The 18,811-nt window shown below is 31.1% G+C and overlaps 1 protein-coding gene across 6 annotated transcripts in view; it reads right to left on the bottom strand.

The window, feature by feature from the left end:
- Window positions 1-18,811, bottom strand: part of LOC139512554 (muscarinic acetylcholine receptor gar-2-like) — a 101,930-nt gene that overhangs the window by 7,580 nt on the left and 75,539 nt on the right. For 4 of the 6 annotated variants that reach the window (XR_011662306.1, XR_011662307.1, XM_071300242.1 and 1 more), the window contains exons 4-5: window positions 17,448-17,540; window positions 9,295-9,389 (exon numbers count right to left, since the gene is read on the bottom strand). The gene's annotated coding sequence lies outside the window, so the exon portion shown is untranslated. Of the gene's footprint in view, window positions 1-3,241; window positions 4,011-9,294; window positions 9,390-17,447; window positions 17,541-18,811 lie in introns of those variants that run through there. The other 2 variants (XR_011662305.1, XM_071300243.1) reach the window with 2 other exon arrangements.

The raw sequence follows: 18,811 nt of genomic DNA, 5'->3' as shown, positions 1-18,811 counted from the left end.
ATCAAATGTCCAGTCTTTTGCGGAAAAAATCACAGCGGATACGTTATACCAGAGATTGGTTTTATTTTAGTGATCTTGCCAATAGATTGATTGATAGCTGGTTGCTTTACGCCGAATTAGCACAAAAAAGCTATACCGCGGCGATCTTGTCAATAGAAGTATTCTGTCGTAAAAAGATAAAATACATGAAATATTATTCTACAAATGAATGATATCACGACTTTACAAATTCCACGAAAAAAAAAAAGATTTTATCGAAATTCCGCTCTATGTCGTTTTATGTAAATGTGCTTTAGCCAGAAACGTTGCCGCTAGTGGTCATATTTACACTGTCTTGGACATGAAGTCTAAAACACTTGTCTAATGTTGAAGATTTAATGTATAAAATTATTTTCCTCCAGATATGTCCATAGGTTTTATTGTTTTATTTAGATTTGCTGTCTCGTTGTCGTACATGCTACATTTCTTATCAATGCAAGTTACAACTAAATTGGGTCATGCTAAAACGGCATGCTACAGGTTATCTGAACAATAGGAGTTCTTTTATTCTGCCATAAAGACAAGTTAGTAATTGATCGTAATTAGAAATTTTTGCGGAGATAAAACTACATTTTATTTGAGTACACGTGAAGGTAAATTAGGATTTTATTCTTTATTATCACTTTCTGGTTTTTCCGGTATCGGATTTGTGAACTCGGAAAATTATAATGTGCGACCTTCAAGTATTATATTTAAAATACAGTTAAAATAATGGAGTATTGTAGTTTTACGATCATCTCTGTTTTCGTGCACCAAAAATAGTAAAGTTATTTAGAGATATGAACATGGAGAAATACGGTTTTCGCTTTGGTATTAAAATTTACAAATGCATCATTGCATTATACAATTTTGTTTTAGTTACAAATATGAAAAATAGTTTAAACGAAAGATATATAATTCATTTTATCTGGGAACAGTATACTAGTGAGAAAAATAACTAACAAATGACTCATTTATAGAGAAAAGAATCAGAACAATTATACTTTCGAAATTGCACCATTTTAAATTTTCCATTTCTATGATGGCATGGGCAACAACTTTACCTGACAAACATCAGCAAGACATATTATTGAAACAGATATTCACCAGAGACCAAACGACTCATATGAAAAAAATGCTGGCTAATGACAACGAGCAAACATATATGTATGCTGTACAATAAGTCATAAAAGGTTCCAAAACGACAAATGCGAAACTATTCAAAATAGAAAACCACCGATATGCTTTTGGATAAAAACAACAAACTAACAACTGTGACAAATAAGGCAGACGACAACCGACGAACAACATGGATTTGAGTTAAATATGGTTGTGAGTACAAATCTGCGACAGTTATGTAACCGCACATCAAACTATAACATAAAGAAGTTGGAAAAGACTAAACCCATCAGATCGGCACTACTTATACAATAAACAACCTGACAAAAAGACAAGGTATAGGTCTGATCTGAAAGTGTACCTGTAGTTATAAAGTTCCATAGTTTTAAAGCTTAATCAAAATAATTATTATAGATAAACTATATATGTTTCCAAGACTTAATAAAATATCAAATAGATTTATTGTATAGACTTTATAAATAGTGTGTATATAAATGGCCTTATAAAAATTTAAAAAATAAGTACACTGACAGAAATGTGGGGATCTTTCATGGAAGATGTGTGTCGTAGAAGAATCTGTGCAAGTTTGGTGTAATTTCTTTAAATCCTTTGATTAAACTTTTATATTCTTTATTCTTTGCCGATTGGTGGCCTTTGGCTGTTGTCTGTTTTTTGTCGGGTTGTTGTCTCTTTGATATATTCCCCATTTCCATTCTCAATTTCATATACAGAAAGTTCATATTTTTGGTATAGTAAACCAACAATTCTTTCAGAACAAAAACTAAATTATAGCAGGATCACAACTTTATGTCCTGTAGAAGACCTTTACATGAATTTCCAAATTATTTCAAGCTGTTTTGGAGGAGTTGTGGGTTAACACAGTCTGGGGCACGTACGACGGTGCAAGCGACTTTCTCTGTTTGTGGGTGTTGGACGAAACACTGGTCTAACTCTTCCATTAAAACCAAAGTAAATGGACTAAAACTGTATAATAAAACAACCGGACATTCTTAAACGATTCAATATAAGTATATGTATTTAAGACCCTTCAAGATGAAACCAAAATATCTATTTGGCCGTGAGAGTATACAAATTGCGCTTTCGCGTAGTAATTTAAGTCTATCAAATAAAAAACCAAAAGAAAAATATAGACTCAGTGTCAGCGTCTGTTCCATGATGCAAACAATACTGGATCTTACGCATCGTTATTACTTTAAAGTAATGGTTAAAATAATTTACACATTCAGATTTTGCAATTCTGGTAACAAAACAGAAACATTTTAATAAATAATGAAAAAATAAATGAGCATTCGTTTGAATTCAAAAATATCTATGTAACGGAAAATCTACAATAAAAGTCAAATATGGCAGCTACGATGATATGTTGTAAAGAGGTATGAGCAGTTTCCCTTTTTCTCACAAAAGGGCCTGAGCAAATCCACTTAAAACACAATTTGAACCATTTTTTGAACTTTTGAGTAATACTATCATAAGAATGAATAAGAAAAACAATCATATCAAAAACCCAACTTCTATTAAATGTAAAGTTTTGGAAAAACCTTATTTCGTTTTGGTTAAAGACGTCCGTTTATGTAAAATTTTACAAAAACATGCAAACTACGTAAATTTGTTTCATATAGACCTCCGCAGAAATATGAAGCTCTGTATTGTATTTTGATTCTATAAAAAGATCTAAAATATTTTTAATTTGTTTGAAGTTTATAATATTAACACTTTAATTTTCATCTCATAAATTATATGGTTATCATTTCAAATTCTCAGATTTTGATAGCGTGTGGTAGAATAGTCTACTCCTCTCTTACTAGTTCAACGAAATTTTGTTAATCGTTAGGTAATAGTAATATGCATGAGAGTAGTTTTATAATTTTTCTATTATTGTATTCATATATACCACTATGGTAGTATATTCTTAAGAGACATAGAGCTGTTTATTTTATATATATATATATATTCAATAAATATTCTTATTTAAATGAATGTTACTAATTGTATTACTATATACATGCTAATTAGCATTAAGGAAATATTTATTTAGTTACAAGTGAAAAGTCTAGATGCTTTAAAAGTAAATCGATTAACTTACATTTTGAAGATAAATAATTAATCCATAGCACTCGGATCAATGCTCTAAAACATTTCTAAGATTAATAAACCTCGGAAATCCAAACATTGATCATTGTGTTTTCCTAATTATATCGTCTAAGCTAACGATGAACTCAATGAATCCAAACAAGGATCCATTCGTCGAATGACCCAATCATTAGTTCTTAAATGTATATAAACAAAACGCTCAGAGGACTCAGATGTGACGGCCATATTCCTCAATTCCTTCTTTAATGGCTTTTATTACTGCACGCAGACGATACACCAAGAAATAAACTGACGTCAGAACTCCTGAAATTTAGGTTTGTTCTCTAATTAAATTTCAACGAATATGTTGTGTTGAATTTGAGTTTTCACAAATTTTCGAGTAGAATAGAAAAAAATCGGCTTTGGCGTCAATTTAATTATCTGTTAATTGTCCTTTTTCAAAATTCCTCGTAACTGATCATGTTTTAATGAATCAAACGAGTTCATCAACACATTCATTTAAAACGTATTCCAAACTTTCTTAGGAAATGTACAAAATTTACTACAATGTCATCTTCAAACATTCGTTCTTTTCATGATAATCCTTTAAGTTAACACAAAGTTTTCCGATTAATTGTCAAGTACTGAAAATTCCATTGCACATCTAAATCCCCAGCTGCGTTAGCTATTTCTGCTTTTGTACAATTAATGCGATTATGAAATAAATCAATTCTTTTGAAAATTCTAAACGTCTCATCCTTTAAACATCTCAATCCAATGCATGCAAAATCGACATAAAAACACAGGTAAATTCAAAAAGAGATATAGAACAAAAACACGGAATTTGCTACAGAATTGATCTGTATAAGGCAAGTCAGCTTTCATCTTTATCTAGAATGGTTGTTACTTTTTGTCTTCGAAAACTTATTTAAAATACAATTTTACACAATTGATTCGCTTTCTCTATTGACAAGACGAAAGCAATTGATGCCACGGATTCACGCTTAACAATGCGCTACATTAAACATCCGGCATGAGGGTATTATTGATCTACCGGAATCAAACAATTTCAGTACGATTTTAATATTATACACTTGTGAATCAATACAATGAGGCAACTAACAGTCTCAATAAAATGTTCTTATTTAAATTCTTCAACATGCTTTTTTTCATACTAAACTATTTCATGTACAATATGTGTTCTTGGACATTATAAAAGAGGAACTTGGTTTTATAGAGATAATTTTAAATGTTGAGGTTATAGTCCGTCCACATTTTTTGGCGCGAACACAAGACAGACGATGCTAGTACATTCATTGTACTGATATATATATATAGAATTTATTGAACTGGGATCAAATCATTTGACTGTTGATTTGTTTGATCTGCCGGAAAATGATTCATGTGAGAGATTTTCAAAAGGCATAATCATGTGTAATAAATTATATTTCATACAATAGTTTTTGATCTTTTCATATTTAATGATTTCTCTTATTGATGGTTTTATTAGAAATGTCAGTTTTATTCTTTTTGTTTTAAGCAGTTTGTGATTTCCTTTTGTTATAATTAAATCAAATGCTGTGAAGTGACGTGTTACACATGTATGTTTGTGGACTGTAGTGCTGGAAGTCAGCCAGCAATTAAACAGCGAATTGAGCCACACTACACTAATTGAAGCTCGTCTGGCGTACTAAATTATAATCCTGGTACCTTTGATAACTATTAACAAACAAATGAATTCTTGTAACAGGGAGCAGGCTAGTAACGTTTTATAATTATGCGACTTTGGGTGCCAATTTATGTAAAATATGAAGGTAGTTGATGAACTTGTTCATTTTTAATTTCAATTGTTAACATTGAATATTGTTCATATACATGTATATAGTGTTCCATTTATTAGGATTGGAACATGTATAACATTTTAAGAATCTATGAACAAAATGGTTGAATTATTTCCCTAGGTATAAATCTTTCATAATATGCATTGCACTGAGCTAGGGGATCAAGGGGTCAGCTAATGCCCGGCTCCGGATGCGGGATTTTCTCGATGAGTTGAAGACATATCGGTGGCCTTGGACTATCTTTGGTCGGGTTGTTTTTTCTTGACAACATTCCCAGTTGTCATTCTCAATTGTATGTATCAAATTTATAAACTAGCGTATCAAATCATAAGCCTGGTACCTTTTTGTTATTTTAAGATAGAAAAGTGGCATTGCCACCTATGATTATTTAATAATTGAAATGAAAGAAATTAAATGGAAAAAAAAACTTCTTGTTTTTGATACATGTATGTATGGCATGGGCTTGCTTATTGTAGTAGGCTATACGGTAACCAGTTAATACCTTGACCTTTGATCTTGGAATTTAGTTTAATTGACACTGTAAAAGGCTTATATGTGATCAAGAATTACATGGCTTTCCATAATCTGCTCTTTGGTCGGGTTGTTGTCTCTTTGACACACTCCCAAATTCCATTCTCAATTTTATATAGACAATATTCAATACCCCCACCACCCTTAAGCCTGCATTGCAATTTTGTCAGCTAAGAAAAACGACGAAAAAAAAACTGTAAATTTTCAAACATAACGCCCTTCGAGATACTCAATTAGGATTATCTGAACATAACTTCGAGAAACAAGTATAATTTTATGACAAAAAGGACACATTTTAAGATACATGGAACACATTGTAGAAAAAAAATGAAGGGCAATATGTTGTTTCTTCAGCCTAAAAGAACATTTAGTTCACAAGCTTACATATCCGGGGCCTAGTTTGCTTTTTCGTTTTACCTATATTTTGTAGTTATGATTAATTTCTGTTATGCTTTTAGACAATAATACTGTTTTAACTCATTATATTTTAGTAGCTATAAACTTTACTGTATACTTCTTAATCAGTAATTATCTTAGATGATGTTACATGCACCTAGATACAAGAAAGGTCACAATTCCATATGCGGCATTATGAGTCAATTTACTGAACTTTGAAGTAGCGATCTTAAAATCACCGAGGATCTTCTTTTTTTCATATTATATGTGACCTTATATCCAAGTAAGGTCGCAATCCCAAGTGCAGAATTTGATCGCATTTGGAAAACACTTTTCTGTATTTAGTCTCTTTTAAGAAAAAAAAAAAATTACGACATTGAACTTTCGTGTTATTGACCTTATAATCAATATACAAATTATCATCTAATCATAATAAGTGAAATTGATTTCCAGTAAGGTTGCCATCATGGGCCAATATAAAGTATTACTAACAGACTGACTGACAGATGGACGGACGAGTCAAAACATTACATGTATGTCCCAATACTTAGTAGCGTGGGGTAAAATGAATTGCTTTATTAAAAAAAGGCCTTACCATATATTTGCTAAATGACATTACAATCTGTCCTTTACACAATTATTATGAATACATGAACATTATTCTTTTTCCTCAAGGAATTAAAGTCAGGTGTCGGATAAAAGAATCATGTGACTTAAAGTATGTTAAATGTCATACATTCTGTACTTATATTTAGTTACCAAACTTAATGCATCCTCGTTTAATTGTACTTGGCGGAAGAAATTATCATGAATTATCAGATTATGAACTACATATGGGAAAACACTGTCGTTCTTTGTTTACAAAATCCCACTTAAACGTTTTTACCGTACTCCAACTATTACAACTTGTTGCACCGAAATTTAATTATCATAAAGCGACATGTATTTTCAGTTATGAAATTAGAAATTTTTTTGACGTTTTGACCATATTAATATGATGATTTTTTCCCCCCTTTCAATATTTTACTGTGTGCGCACTGGTATTTACAATTTAACCGATTAATATATATTCACAAGTGCACATATAACAACGAAATGGGCTTAAACACCCTCTACAAGGTTAATAAATAAGTTATAATTTATAATAATTCATCGTTCGATTTTGGTACCTTTTGTCAAATCAAATGTCTACTTGAAATTCGTTGGTTCGGCCATGCTACTAGTATTTATTTTATTACTTTTATAAATTTCACATGACATATTCCATTATGACACTGAACACATTTTAATAAAAATAGTCTATATTTGATATTGAAGTCAAACTAATAAAAACATCAATCTTTGATTTTTAGGCCATGACGAACATTAAAAAGTTATTCTGCGTAAACGTAGTACTATTAATAACTTCTATAAGTACTATTACTATGAAATCTTCAAACTAAGATCTTGAAATCAATAATGCAATTTGAAAGACGTTTCTGATAAAAGGAAGAGAACTCTAACGGCAATAAAAACCATTCACTAATTTCAAAACAAATAAACAATAGTTTTGTTGGGTAAGGAAATAAACGGACGTTTTATAAAAATTTCTCAATATATCAGGTGAACATGATGACTTGTATTTGTATCAAGGAAGTCCTTTCTGAATGTTTTCTCCAAAAGAAGAGTACTGAAGCTGAAATGTCTCGGCTGGTTACCCAGCTTTGGTTGTGCTTTTTGTGCTTTTTGATTCCTCCATTGAATAATCTTTTCATTAAATTTTCAAATATTTTGGTCTCGAAAATCACTGAAGAGACATTGATTGTTGAAATGCTCATATGGTGCAGAAAATGGGTATCGTTTAATATGTTATTACATATTACGATTGATGGTTATTGATGGTTATTGATGGTTATTGAAAATATTTAAAAGAGAGATGGAAGATACCAAAGGGATATGTTAACTCATAACTTGAAAATAAATGATTTTCTTTTTATCGAAAAACGACGTGAAGATAATCAAAGCCTACAAATCCTAACATGGAAACTTAAGCCCGTGAAACAAGAACCCCACCAATGTCCTACAGTCAACGATCCACGACAATTTGGTCAAGGTCTGATTAACTCTTTCAAAGTGACAATTATATCTTGCCATTAATCGGCAAATCGAAGGCAATATATGTGACATTTTACTCATAGTATCTGCGGAACGACGGACCACATCATGAATATACACATACACACCTTACAGGATCATGTTATAAACCTAATAAAACTGATCTTTTACCCATTTTATCTCAGAATGGACATAATAACGATATACTTTCGGTTAAGCAATGATTGAAAAACGAAAACGAGGTCAATGTCAATGTCAGATGACACCTACTGTCAAATGTACTGCTAGAATTTTATACAAACATTCTATATTCCGAATTTACATGACTAAAGATGCTGTTTGAAGAAATGGACCTCATCGCGAAAACCTTATGTTGATAAATGAATCGTGAAGGGAGGTTGGTGAGATGAACTATGTCTGCCTTAGTTTAATTTATATACTAAATGTGTTTTGATCTATTAATAAGAATTACAGCATTCTTTACTAGACTAAATAATGCAAGATTTTTCAAGCGAGAATTGTCTATCAAAATTTCTTTGCATCTATATGGTGCACAGCTAAATTATACATAGTGTAGTTAACTAAATGAAGCAAAAGTTTCTGAAGTTTATATTTTAGACGCTTAAAACCATTTAGCGAACAAATTGTTGATTGTTTTAACTATTTCTTCAATTTGCCTCATAAACAAAAGATTAATGGAATCAAAGAGTTTGTTTAATAATGTTCTTTGTAGAATGATGTACGTAATTATTTACACGTGCCAGTGTTTATGCTCATTCATTCCTAGAATTTATGTATGGAAATAATACAAACAATGTGCATGCCCAGTGTTTTTAAAATCTACCAAAAACAACGTATCACTTTTAGATTAATACAGTTGCTGGAATTATTTTCTGCATGTGAAAAAAAACGATCGGCAGTAATATTTTCACAACATTTCCAACCTTATAAAATTGAGAACGGAAATGGGGAATGTGTCAAAGAGACAACAACCCGAGCAAGAGCTGAAAACAACCAAAAGCCACCGATGGGTCTTCAACACAGCGAGAAAATACTGCACCCAGAGGCGTGCTTCATCTGGCCCCTAAACAAAAATATGTACTTCAGTGATAGTAGACGTCATACTAAACTATAAACTTATGTATCTGCTATGTATGTAACGGAGATTGAATTAAAAAACAAATTCTTAGTTTAAAAAACTTACCACAGGTTTTTAAATTATAATACTGTATTTAGCTGCCAAACAGTACATAATGTACGTCGAGATATTTTCATAATTTTCATAACGGTTTTATCGATCTGAAAGAGAAAAATGATAACACAAACATGTAGTTAATAATTTATAGAAATAAGTTACATATTTGTAATTTATTTTATTAATTATTTATTTAGTCTTTTAGAGTATATTAATACAGAAAAATGGCATTCGCTGGTACAGATTAAATGTGAAAGAAATATCGCATAAGTTGTTGTAATGATCCTCGACGTTTTAATCTTTACAACCTCAAAATTACTGTTCCACTGCCGATGATTTATAGACTTGCATGTGGAAGGTGAACATGGTTAAAACAAATATGAACGACCTCAACAATCAAATGATGTCATAAAGTGTTCTATAAATTGTACAGATTCATTGGCCTAGAACCATTTCCTCCAACACAGTGATTTAACATTGAGTTTCGTGAGACAAGACTAAAAGCAATACTTATACAGATACAATGGTTTATAATTAAAGCCAGGTCACAGAGTTACAAATCGTCAGATGGTTATTATTTCATAATTATAACTATATCAGTATTACAACGCGCTGTGTAATTTGATTTTTCAATAATGCTGTGTTCTGCAAATTAAAATCAGCAGAAAAATTATTTTATACACAACAGGGAGGAGAAAATCGGAAGTTTATTACAAGATTTTAGTTTTATATTAATTATTATTTAATGTTCAAATTTGAATCCGTATTTGAATGTGTTTGAATAGGCGTGAAGGAATATTATAAGCTGATGACGCAGAGGTATGTAATACCAACGAGTTACAAGTTGGGGAAATTTATCCGGGTTGAATGTTTCTGCTGTCGATCTAGATAGAAAAGATCCGCATATATTTCGTGAAATATGATTTACATACGTATCCATTCATTCGTCAAGAGTTAATAACATTAACTGTACCAATTTTAGTTCGTCAGCACCAGATCCAGGTGTGAATATTGTCAATTATATCTCTTCATTTGTGTTAGGGGCCAACATGTTTTAAAGTCACAAAACTAATATATATGTTAAAAATGTTTTTTCTTCATTTTCAAAGGCATCGACTTATGTGTATGAATATCCCATTTGGTATCTTTCAGTTCTCTTTGAAGAGATTATGAACACAAAGAATCAAAAACTTAAGCCAAAACATGACATAGAATTAGGACTATGCATGATGAAGATACATTTCTAAATTTAAAATGGGTTCAAACATGACATGATTTTGTAAGAGCAAATTTCATTAAAACAATGTCCGTCCGTTTTACATGCCAGTACCTATATAAGCACTGACTCTCACCTTTGTGACTTCCAGGTATCGAGTTACATTTGTGTAAGTGTGTGTTTGTTTTTGATCTGATTGGGATTGTGACACGGTGATGACTGCTGTTCCCCTATTTTGACAATATTACCTACTACATGTATGTCTGTTTTTGTTCACGCATCGTTGCAAATATAATGAAATTTGATGCGACTGTCATACAAGTGAGATGTTTAGCGCTATAAAACCAAGTTCAATCAACCATTTTCCACATTTTAAATGCTTCTACCAAGTCAGAAATTTGACAGTTGTTGTCCATATGTTTGAGTTGTTTTATCATTTGATTTTGCCATTGATTAGGGATTTTCGTTTCTGATTTAACTCGTGGGTTCAGTATTTTTGTGATTTTACTTTTTTCATGGGTAACATTTTCCTTTTCATGTATATATAATATCAGTATATATGTATCCACTCAAACTTTTTTTGCCGTTCCTGTAACTATATAGATATGTTATACAATAGCTATATATATTATAACTATCTAACTTTCAGTTTTTTTTTATTATCTTAAATTATATCCGTCTCTACAGTTAAAGAAACCTCAAATTAAAAAAAGATTATGCATATGTTTTTTATAACTAAATGGATAGTTTTCATTATACAACTTATGTACATATACTTTTTTTCTGAGGAAAATTCTTTAATTTGTTCACATTTAGAAGAAGTTTACATATTTTTAATTGCTTCCTTCCAGGAAGCAATTCGCCGACATATTTTCCGTATGCATAGTGACCTGAGCGTAACCCTCCTCGTAAAAATCCGGTGGTCGCAATTCGCATGGATCTGTCATTAAAATAAACAATTATCTGATTGTTCATGCTAAACACGTCCTCAATAACCATGCGTCTTGTTATTTGTTTACTATAAGGTGACAATCGGTAAACTTCGGCTTGAAAACACGGCATTTAATGAGTGCCATATTTGTTAAATCATAACAGACAGAGAGCAAAAAAATGACGATTAAACAATATATATGCGTCAAAAATGAGAAATTCGTGCACAGAGGACTTAGTTTATGATATATACATGTATTGGTTCAAGAATTGGATAAACATTATTTTTCACCACTCACTCGTTTCATATGACTTTTAATGAGTAATAACCATTATGTCTTCAAAACATCACACCAAAGCATTTTTATCATATTGTATTACATCTTTCATAATTCATTGATTTCAGCATTAATGAAATGTCATTGGGATAAGTAGAATAATTTACCAGGCTACTGTTTGATTCTAAAATGTTTGCATCACTTCTTCCGGTAGTTGTAAAACTAAGCTTGATACATACAAAATGACGGCAAAATGTTGATAAACAACTCGACTGAATCTAATAAAGATCGATTTACTTTTAAAACAATACCGGGGGTCTATGATTTTTCTGCTTTCAATATCTTCATTATTCCATTAACGTCTTGCAAATTGTGCTTTATCAAATTTACCGGATCAAAGTAATTTTGACGTATACGTTAAAAGCAATTTTACTATGATAATGGACAGAGTGGGAAATGCTGCGATACAGAACACACGAGGTAAACGTACGGAAGTCACGTTATCCAAGAAGTCAACATCAACGTGAGTATATCAAGAAATTAGACAGTGTATAATGAAATCACCAACTAAGAACTACTAAAACAGCCTTGAATGAAAAATAAACGATATCAAATGAAAAATCCACATGACTTAAAACGAATTTAGTTAAGACGAAACTTGCCTATTTTTGTGCTCTAAAATTGGGTCCTCACTATGATGTTGCTTCGATAGCTTGACATTCTAAATGCCTTATCAAGAATAATTTAATACTTATACCATTGGAAATGTCAATTAAAGCAGATCCAAACTGATGTATTTTTAAATTGTATCCTTCAAGTTTTCCATTTTAAGTCAAATTACAGAGCACGTAAGCTCAAATCGACACCTTCTCACTTGACGACACACGTGTATCTCAAGATTTTATGTACATTTACAACATTCTGTAATTTAATACTTAAATTTTAATAAATTAAGTATCTCGTGGATGAAAGTACTCAGCAACGTACGGCCTTCAACAATGAGCAATACCCATATTGTTTAGTGAGATACAAAATGCCCTAACCCTTAGTTTTTATAGTAGACTTAGGTTATAAGTCCGTACAACCTACTCACTTCCTACAGAAGAAATATGAGACAATCAACCTAGCGATTACGTAACAAAATGGCCTTTAAATGTTTTTTACGTCAAGTCGAGTAAAGATATCTGCATTTCAAGAAAGAAAATTAAATTAAATAAGTATTGATTAGTGAAATATTAGAAACACTTTCTCTTACAGCAATTTACGAGCAGGTTTCAAATTGTTTTTAAAATTTCGCCGTAAAATAAAACATAAACAAACGACAGCATATTCAAATATAAAGAATATTAAGTTAAGTTTAGCTAACTAAGTACAACAGAAGAGTATTTTCCACAATAACATCCTTCTCTTTTTACTTCAAAACATTATTTTAAGCATGATTGTTTTTTTTTTACTTTTCTTTATAAAAACGGCAAAAAGGATTTTTTCAACATACATTTAACAACAATTAACATTATAAATAGAGATGATGGTCACATGTTGTAGGCTGACAAGAAACAAAATTTCCTTTTATGAACGAGAATTTTGTTTTAACATGGAATGATAAAACTTCAGATAATCACATCCCCGTATTTAAAGAGAAAAGAATATGAATTGAATGAACACTAGTCTTACATAAAACATTGTATACCCGTCCAATTAAAAACATTAAAGCAATATACCCATGCAATCAAAAGTCAGTTGTCTGACATGCCATGTTTACAACCAAACAAAATACCAAAAGCAATGGAGACAATTATTTCATTTTGAGATCAAATCTACTACTGATCTGGAACGAAACATAATTGCAATAATTTATAATGACAGTATAATAATATGTTAAAGCAAAATTGAATCAGTTATATAAATTAGATAGTCATCCTTTAGGTAGGAATATCAATACTACAAACGGTTGTATTAAATAGAACATTTGAACAGTAGGATAATAGCAGAAGTACACTATCTCAAGTATTTAACAGTTTAAAGCAAATCATCTTACCTTAGGTCAAATATAGACACAAGAGATCAAAATTTCTTAAACATCCGGTTCAAACATAATTAGTTAATAATCAATAATTATGATTAAACTCGCCGGTTTTCCTCAATGAAGGCTTATTTTGTAGAACGCATCTGCTATTCTATGTTTCATATACCACATGCCGGTATTTCCATGTTGAAATTTTCATTATTTGTCAATGTCGTTCTTTGAACGTATCTATCCTGCTGTTTATTTTTAATTTTTTGCTTATCAATTATTAAATTTAATTCTATGATCAAATTGTCCAATCGGAAATTTGAATTAAATGTTAATAGATTCGGCAGGAATGTCACAGCAAGTCATTTTATTCAGAAATTTACTCACGGAATTTTAAAGTGGGTCTTATAGGTATAATTGGTTTAACTTTGGAAAAATAGATGGTTAGTATTTTGGTAGGAAGTTTGCAGCTTACGTCATGAAAGCGCATTTCCGGACAATTTTTTCATATTTACGACATATATATGTGCAACTAATGAAGTATAATACTGTGTCATACTGATACTTTTAAGTTTCTGGAGGAGGTGGAACATGAATAATATTAACGAATGAATCCACTTATTTTATAGCAATCTTTTTATCTATACATAAAAAATAAAATCACAAAAATACTGAACTCTGAAGAAACGGTAAGTCACTAATGAAATGGCAAAATCAAATGTTCAAACACATCAAACGAATGGGTAACTACTGATATGTTCAGACTCTTTCTCATTCTTTTCATTTCTTGCTAAATTGTAAAAAAATAAATATTGTACAAAACAAATATTTGTTTTTGTGTGGACGGTAGTTCCTTAGCTGTTTAAAGAAATGAATACAATAAATCAAATCCAACAACTAGTATTTTAATGTGTCAGTTCTTTTCAGAGTAATTGGATAACTGGTATATTGGATAGACAGTCTTTCATTTAACCTCTGTACTAAGTCTATTTATTGATCACTAAGATCACCTTCGTTCAATGTCAGACATTTACATATATACCAACTTCCGCGTATAACTTTCTCTTTTATGTTTTATTTTGTTCATTTTTACGTTATAGACAGCGAAAAAAAAAACCCCAATGGTATTTGTTACTTATTCTTGCAAAACATATTCACAGTCTCTTTTGCAACGTTGCATATTTATACATAAATGCACAATTTTATTAAATAGAACATAATAAATTCCAATTTGTCTTTTAATTATTTTTCAACTCAAATATATTTGAAAAGAGGAGAGTTTACCAAGTTTCTCCGTTGGTGAGACATTTTTACAATATGCAAGACTTATTTAGTATGGAACGTTGCACATTTTCATTTGTGATGCCGACAAAAATTATCTTTGATGACTGCAATTAATGCAATATATTTGTTTTCAAAGCAACACGAACTAAAACAGTAACTTGTGATGTACTCAGGAATAGCAATACAAAGGAACTCGTTATTCAATTAAGGTATAAATATTTTTTGGTATTTTTTTCTGAATGTATAAAAACTTAGACCGAAACATGATTTTGATTGATACATTTAGTTTTCAAAAGATAATTTCGTTACCTCTATGTTGATATATGCCTTATTGTTTGTGTCGTTAGGTTATCTTATCGTTGGGGCTTACCTAATTTTTAATTGTATTGGTTTTTCTGACTATAATATAGTAATTTACGTACAATTATGTCCCTCGAACTATGCTATTTCCATTTGACATTTTGTAGTTTATCTTGAAACATCATTTATATTTTGTACATCACTGTCGAGTTTTCTATCTATTTAGAACAAGTTTAAAAGTTTCAAGTAGTGTAGTTGAAAAAATCTATATGTACATTTTACGAACGCAATCACACATTGGTTGACTGTTATGGAGTATCCGTTTAACAGATATATGTTGCAATTTTCATAACTGCAATCCTGTCCCCTTTCCCCAAATGTGACCTACAAAATTATACTTATCACCGGGTTCTACTAACATGAGGAACACGACGGGTGCCACATGTGGAACAGGATAGGCTTAACCTACAGAAAAACTGAGTTAACCCCCAGATGTTGGTTGGGTTCGTGTTGCTCAGTCTTATGTACTGTTGTTGGTCTGATAACCATGGCATTCTCATTGTATTTTCCACTTGTTAGTTTGAATGTCCCTTTGGTATCTTTCGCCACTTTTTTCTATCAGTCCGTATCAACACATTGTCGTTGAACGTATTTAATGCTAGATCTTTTCTGCGTACTAGATTATAATCAAGCTTTTTTTGCCATTATATGAAGTAAAGTCAGTAGTTTATGTTCAATAAAAATAACAGGAACACAATTCAACCAAAGGCCCAACTCCTAAATTATATAACAGTTGCTTCAGGTGGCTCAAATAATTTCTTGGAAAAAACGTATGAACCATTTAGACAATGCCGTTTTCAATATTTAATATGTTGTTACTAACTGACAATAAAATTGAGGTTCAATATTGACGATTTTTATTTTTACCGTGCAGGACACACGATTGGAAAATATCCACAGAACGCGGCAGGCGCTTAACATCAAATTCAAAATACGGAAAACCCGGCTTGCTATTAATTTGACGGCTCTTGTAATGTTTTTTATATGTTCTTTATTTGGAGCATCCTAACATCTACACAAAACTTAAAAAACTAGCATTTATACAATTTGGAATTTGTGGATCCCAGCTATGTTATAACAATAGCTTGTACATATTTCCTTCAATGAACCTTTTTTTCATTTCCAAATAAGTAGTTATCATCCTCATTGATATTCATTTTCTCTGTCAGTAAATACGGTATACGAAGCGATTTAACCTATATTTTTACCATGACAAAGCGATCTAATTGATTGATAAATTGGTAAAGTGTACAGTGACCGTGCGCATCCTATAATCGACCGGTATGTAAAACTAATAAAAAAAATCCCGAGTTACTGAATAATTTACTAGTGTTATCTTTTAAAACAGTTGATTACATATGACGTATTAGTATAGACTATTTGCCCTAATCAATTACAAGGACTATTTCCCTTATCAATTCTAAGTAGATCAATACCCTCTATATTTCTTCTACCTGGAGTTACATATAGGACAGTAAAAGTACACAGATTAAATGGTACCAGTTTTGTACATGCACATGTTTACTAGGACATTGACCGTAATGTAGATTTTATATAAAACAAACAGTACAGAAAAGCATAGAAGAAACATCTTTAACAATGTTTCCGATAAATCGATTGAACTCCCGAAGAAAAGAAACTGGTATATCGTGACACAACTAGAAATGAATAAACATAGTTCTGGGGATAGCTGAAATAAGTAAACAACCCTTAAAAGAGGGGCGGAAGATATCAAAGGGACATTTAATCTACCAGTAGGAAAAAATTATATTTAATTATACAACACAACCTTCGAACAACTCACATGGGACAAGAGATTTGCAATCCCATGAAAAATATTTTCGAAACAGAAAAGAAACAAAAACAAACAGCAATTATCAATTCAAAATCCAACCACTGAATCTCGTCAAGTACCTTATTTGATTATGAAAAATTGGTAAAGATGGAATCACCAAGCAAGTTTTTGCCGATCATTATATTTTACTGTGATAAAATACAAAAAAATACAGTGAGTTCAAATCCAACGAAAAAAAAAAAAAAATCGGAACAAAACATTTTACAAAAGTAAAATAAGACATACCACATCTCACATGTTAATCTCTAAATCTAAAAGTTGTGAACGAAGTCCATCGGATATTCAAGGTATGTTGTCAACACCAAATCACTTTCCTACCTATAGAAAAAAAAATAATAAATATAAAAGTATATAAACAAAAAAAAAAATAAGGAGAACAGCGCAACAACAATCAGAACAGGAGAGAGTATCGACGCATGGTCAAAAGTGACTTTGTTACTTTATTTTTGGAATTTCTTTCAAAAGCAGATACATTTTGTAATAATATAATCTGAGAAGTAAGACACATGGCGGCGAATGAATTTCACAAGAACGAATGCTGTATTAAATGGTGCTAATTCAATCTTTTATAAATATTTTAAAAAAAGTGCCACAAAACATCATATCGTATAAGCAGAGGACCACATACCCGATTAAGTTTTGGTTCAAATATCGATATGTTATATAGATTTTATCACGCATTTAATTGGTCATGTATGTACTGTTTCTATGAACGTCAATGATTAACTCCTGGGTTCTTAGAACCAAACCAACTGTATTTATCTTTAAAAGCGAATGAAGACGTAGGTTAAAATTTGCGAGATTCGGTACTATAGTCTATAGTAAGTGTGATGGACACTCTAACTTGGTGTCACTGGAGTTAAGGCAACACTAGTCAAACAATCTATTACTCCTCCACTAAGGTAATTTTGGTTATACCTCAGGTCGGGCCGCTCAGGTTGGTAACGGATATATTTAATCTCAAACTTCGACGAGCTGATATGACCACTAACCATATTTATGTTAATTAGTAATCATGCACAAATCTATCGATTATATAATTCTTTTAATAAGAATTAACAAAGTAAAATATGGTTTTTATATTCGATTATGTTATTTGCTTCATTATGATTATTTACAATCAAACCGTCAATCAAAGTCAAAACTGCTGTTCTTAAACAAATTCATTGCATACAGGATTACAAATTAATATTCGTTAATTAATCTCTAGTTAATACTTTAGTGTTCATCAAAAATCCCGATTGAATCCAGATTAAATGACGTGATATATTTTGTTAGTAATTTGGAAACACAGATGAGATGAAATGGATTAGATCATCCCCAATGGGAGTATGATGTTTAATTTAAAGCTTTGTTCCCAAAGGGGAAACATGGCTAATGTTTGATTAAATCTGCTGCATCTGAGGCTCAATATTGTAATCCAAACATTGAGTAGAGCTATATATACTGAAGAGATCATGATCTTCCAGTGCTTATTTATACTTTATTTTCACTTATTAATACTCCGCTAGCCAAAGTGTAAAACTATTGGAATATGCGTCCAGTCATACGTCATTTTATACGTCGGCAACAAATAAATAGATTATATA

This window comes from Mytilus edulis, chromosome 2, assembly GCF_963676685.1.
Source record: "Mytilus edulis chromosome 2, xbMytEdul2.2, whole genome shotgun sequence".
Lineage (NCBI taxonomy): Eukaryota > Metazoa > Mollusca > Bivalvia > Mytilida > Mytilidae > Mytilus > Mytilus edulis.
This window is presented reverse-complemented; position numbering and strand designations above follow the sequence as displayed.